Below are 5,692 nucleotides of genomic sequence, written 5' to 3' on the forward strand. Positions count from 1 at the left end.
GTACATTATTCTTGAAAGAAGTATACAGAAACTATGAATTGATCAGGAACATGCTAAGGTAAATTATCAGCATATAAAAATAGGACAGAAATTGGGGCATGCTAGTTGAGAAACAGGTAAACAAGTGCCATAGATCAAACAAGAATATGCTCAAGTATACTAACCATACTAACACATAAGAAAGGGCAAGTTAACAGGAAATACGTCATGCTGGTTAAGAGAGCAATAAACAGGAAAACATGGGGGCAAACAGAAACATGCTGAAGTTTAACCACATAGAGTATAAAATGATAATAGAAATGGAGGCATATCAGTTAAGGAGATAGCAAACAAGAAGGTGAATATGAATGAAATCCAAGAGTCTAGCCTTGGTTTTCAGCCGGCTAGATAGTGCAGCAATTCAAAGAGACTTAAGTTGTGTAAGCGTGTACGTAAGAGTTGTGTGTATCAATGTGCGTGGGTGTTTTTCTCTGTTATTCTGTGTGTGTTCATGTTTTTAAAAAAATCAGAATGGTGAGGTTTATATAGCATTCAACAAAGTAGAACAAATAAGGCAAAGAAAATTAAGAGTTCACAAATATGGTATGCAAATCATTCAACCAATCGATTAAGGCTAAACCCAATCAATTAATACGATAGAATCCGGGAAATTATCACTTATATTAGGGAGAATCAATAAACATGCAAGATTAAAGTTTAATAAGGTAAAAAATAAGTCAGGGACCATTTATAGGTCGATCAGAACAAATCAAAGCCCAGATATCAGGCCAATAACATAATTAAGGAAGACATTACCAATTATAAGTCACATATAAGGAAAGAATAAAAATAAAAATAAAAATCCCAGAAAGATACCAATTTTAAAAAGAAAATATAATTTCAAACCTTAATTAGACAAATAAATCAATTAATCAATTTATTTAATCGGGACAAAGTGAACGGGCAAGAACGATGAGACAACTATTCGAATAACGAAAAACTTTAAGTATATCAAAACACAAGGATGAAACATCAAGCAAAGAAATCAGTCGAATAGTAAAGAAGAAAGGTTAGAGTTGAACCTTTAAGCATTTGCAAAAACTTAAAAGATGAAACCCTAGTTTTAGAGGAACACTAGAATTAGTTAAATAATAAGAAAACACATAAGATTTTAAAGAGAAATATCAGATAAACTTAAAATTATCTCAGATCTACAAAGATCTGAACAGACTCGAGTAGAAAGAGACTAGGGCTTTGAAAAATGGATCGAGGTGAGAAAAATCCAGTTTGGAACCAGAGGTTTAAGCCATAAACATGAAGATAACAACACTCACAAACATAGAGATGAACACAGGCAGGTTCATCAAGAAAATGAAGAGTTGAAGCCAAGTATGTGTTGAATCCCTTCGAGATTCCATCAAACAATAAAGAAATCGAATAGCAATAGAGATAGGAGGCCGGATGGGGCCTAAAATCAAATGGAAACCCCATGGATTGAAGGGCTTCCGGTGACGACAAGCTAGGGTTAGGAAAGAGTTTGAGAGATATGAGAAGAGGAGGGATTCAAGGGCGGCGGGGCGGAAGAAATGATTAGGGTTAATGTGTTAGGGGCTAATTAAAAAGGAAAATGATCCTGGACTGTTGATCTTTTGAGATAAACGATCAGGATTTCATCTGAGGGGTTGGGCGGGTTTAAAAATTGGGTCAAGGTATTGGGCTATGATTTTAATTGGGCTGGGGGGGGGGGTAATAATTTGGGCTAAGGTCCGAAATTAAACCAAATTAAAGAGGCTATTTGTTAAATACCCAATTAATTGATAAAATAATTTGTAAAAATAGTTAATAAATGGTAAAAAATATTTTTTTTATATAAAAATAATTTAAAATACTTACTTAACATTATAAAAATATAAAAGTCATTTTCTGTATAGATAATATGATTATGCATATGCATGGGCTATTGTTACAAAAATGTACAATTCTAGCTTAGAAAATGCAAATGTAATTATAAAAAATGCAATTGAAATATTTAAGCACTATTTTGGCATGAATTGATAAATTTAGATGATTAAATCATCATGAAAATAATATGAGGGATAATTATTGGATATTTGTATAGTAAAAATGCAGAAATAAATTGGTTGAAAGCCTTTAAAATTATAGAAATATTATAGGAATACTTGTGCATGTTTGTAAATGTATGTGCACTATTTTTGAGAATATACATATATACATGTTAAAAATATATGAAGAAAAAATTGAGTATCAACACCTGGCCGCCTGCATTCGAAGCTTTTTGACTTCCTTTTTGTCCGACGGGAGTAATCCCTCCTGCAAATATGTTATAATATGGCTGTGCCAGTCCCAAGTTAAGTTTACGTAGTGTACCTCAAGTTGGTCTATTGACGAGTGGAGGAGGGTGCACGTTTTCTTTTGTAATGTTTTTGGTGGCTGCTGCTAACTTGACGAGGTCATCTGCCTCGATGTTTTGTGCTTAAGGTATTTGGTCGAGCCGACATTGTCGAATTCTAATAGTTGTTTATGGATTTTGGCCTGGTGCTTTTGTAGCCTCTACCTTTTGATTTGGAAAGTCCCTGTCACTTGGTTGACCACGAGTTGTGAGTCGCATCTAAGGACGACTCATCGTGCTCCGTATTTGAGGGCTAGCTTTAGTCCTACAATTACGGCCTCGTTTTTAGTCATATCGGGGTACCGTATGGATTGGCGGATAACTTCGCTTGTTGAGACCTAGGGTACGAGTCCTAGTCCATATCCTGATGCGTTGTACGCGCCTTCGGTGTATAGGACCCGTAGGTCGGGTAACCTGGGGGAGGTACAAGAAGTTTCCTGCTCGACCTCGACATTATTTTGGCACTAAAGTCGGCGAGTACCTGCGATTTTATCGTTGTTCGTGGTTGATATGTTATATCATGCTCGCTCAATTCTATGGCCCACTTGGCCAATCTCCTCGACAGTTCGGGTTTATGTAGGATGCTCCGTAGGGGGGAGTTTGTTATCACTGAAATGGGATGACATTGAAAATAGGGTCTAAGCTTTCGTGAAGCTATAACCAATGCCAAGGTCAATTTTTCGAGGTGAGGTACCTCGTTTTGGTGTCGACCAAAGTTTTGCTAATGTAGTAGATTGAAGATGACGTACCTTGTTTTCACGGACCAATACTGCGTTTACTGCGACTTCTGATACAACCAAGTATACCAGGAGGCGTTCGTCGGGTTCTGCTTTGGCGAGTAGCGGAGGCGAGGACAAGTATACTTTTAGTTCTCAAGGCCTTGTTGCATTCTAAATTACACTGGAGCCTGTTGTCCTTTTTGAGTACGTTGAAGAATTTGTGGCATCTGTTAGAGGACCGTGAGACAAACCTCGACAAGGCAGCTATACGACATGTTAGTTTTTGTACTTGTTTCTTGTTGCTCAATACTTCAGGTATTCCCTCGATGGCTTTGATCTGGTCGGGGTTGACCTCGATGCCTCTTCGTGATACCATAAAACCGAGGAACTTGCCCGAAGTTACGCTGAAGGCACACTTCTCGGGGTTTAGCTTCATATTGTATTGCCTTAGTATACTGAATGCTTCTTTCAGGTGGTCGATATAGTCTTCCTTCCTTTTTGATTTGACCAACATGTTGTCTATGTACACTTCCATTGTTTTGCCGAGTTGGTCCTTAAACATTTGTTGACCAGCCTTTGATAAGTCGCCCCTGCATTCTTCACCCCGAATGGCATGACTCTGTAGCAGTACGTTCCCAGATGGGTGATGAAAGTAGTCTTCTCTTGGTCTTCCTTCTCCATTAGAATTTGGTTGTAACCTGAGTAGGCGTCCAAAAAGCTCAACAACTCATGCCTTGCCATTGCGTCGATGAGGTTGTCGATGTGAGGTAACAGAAATGCGTCTTTCGGGTAGGCTTTGTTTAGGTCTATGAAATCCATGCACATTTGCCACTTTCTGTTTTTTCTTTTTCACCATGACTACGTTGGCGACCCACTAGCGGTATTTAGATTCTCGGATGGAGCCGTTAGCGAGTAGTTTATCCACTTCATCGCTGACGGCTTCGTTGATTGCGACATTGAATTTCCTTCTTACTTGTCGTACTGGAGGGTAAAGGGGATCGATGTTCAACTTGTGTGTGGAACCATCTTTCGGGATTCCTGGCATATGTGTGTGTGAAAAAGCAAACAGATCGGCGTTATTAATTAAAAACTCATGAAATTTACCTGACTTAGAGAGTTTATAGCCTATGTAAGCCTTTTTGCTATTGTCGCTCAAAATCTTCTACCGTTAACCCTGCGGCTTCCACGGTGTCGGGGTCCTTGATAACATCTTTTTGATCGTTGAGTTCAGATCCCGACTTTGGTAATTGCTATGCTTCTGAGTCTGTTCCTTTTAACTGTTGAGTGTATGTACAATCTTGGGCGATGCGATAGCATTCTTGGGTTGTGTGTTATTCACCTCGGATGCTGAATATCCCCCACGGAGTAGGAAACTTGATTACTTGATACAAGCTGGACGGGATGGACCTAATGGCGTGTATCCATGGTCGTCCTATGTTGGCATTATAAGTTGTGTCCTGGTTCATGACATGGAACATTTTTATAGGGTGACACCCCGGCTAGAACCGACAGCGGTATTTCTCCTGAGGTTTGCTCGACTGCATTGTTAAAACCTATTAGTGTTATGTAACGTGGTACTATCTTGTCCTCGAGTTGCATTTGTGCGAGAACTCGAGGGTGAATAATACATGAGCCGCTCCATCGTCTACCATTTATTCTTTTTACATCAGTATCTGAAATACATAAAGTAATGACAAGAGCATCGAAGTGAGGAAAAGTCAAACCGTTGGTATTTGACTTATCGAAGATGATACTTTCTCCGAGGTTATCATACAGTTTGTGGGTGTTTGATCGCTTCAGTTTATGTGTGGTGGTAAACTTTACGTGGTTGATTGCTGCTTCGTCGCCTCCACCGATGATCATTTGAACTGTGCGGGCGGGGGAGGGTGGCTTTGGAGGGCTTTGGTGTTGTTCTCGTCCGCTGCCGAAATTGGCTTTTCCTCGGTCACTTATCAGCTCCCTTAGGTGCCCTTGGTGGAGCATGTTCACTACTTCTTGTCGTAAGGCTATGCGGTCCTCAGTTTTGTGACCTAACTCCTGATGAAATTCACAGAGGACGTTCGACTTTCGGGTACTAGGGTCGGACTTCATATTTTGTGGCCACTTCACCTTCGGGTCGAGCTTCTCTAATGCGTACACTATTTCTGAAGGGGAAACACAAAAATTGTGAGTAGATAAGAGTGAAGGCATACCTCTTTTGTTTCGCTGAGTCCCTATATGCGGCCTGGACGGTCCTTCCACGTGGCGAGGAGATGGTGGAATGGTTGTTCTAACATAGGGTTGATGCCTGGCTCGGTTGAGACGTGGACCAGACTGGTCTCTTCGACTGTCATTACGACGGTATTTCCTTGGCTCTGTTTGGATCGACGTTAACTGTTGGATTGGACCGTTAAGGTCATCCTCGTCTGCTCTCACCTCGGCGCAGTAGGCGTTGTGAATTTCTTCCCAAGTGGTGGGAGGGTATTTCATGAGCCTGCTTAATAATTTTCTTGTCGCTCTCGACCCATTCCTGTTCAACCCATTTTGGAAAGCTGCCAAGCCATCCCTTCCGATACATTTGGTAAGCTCATTCTTACTCTGTTAA

The sequence above is a fragment of the Nicotiana sylvestris genome, chromosome 2, assembly GCF_000393655.2.
Source record: "Nicotiana sylvestris chromosome 2, ASM39365v2, whole genome shotgun sequence".
Taxonomy (NCBI): Eukaryota; Viridiplantae; Streptophyta; class Magnoliopsida; order Solanales; family Solanaceae; genus Nicotiana; species Nicotiana sylvestris.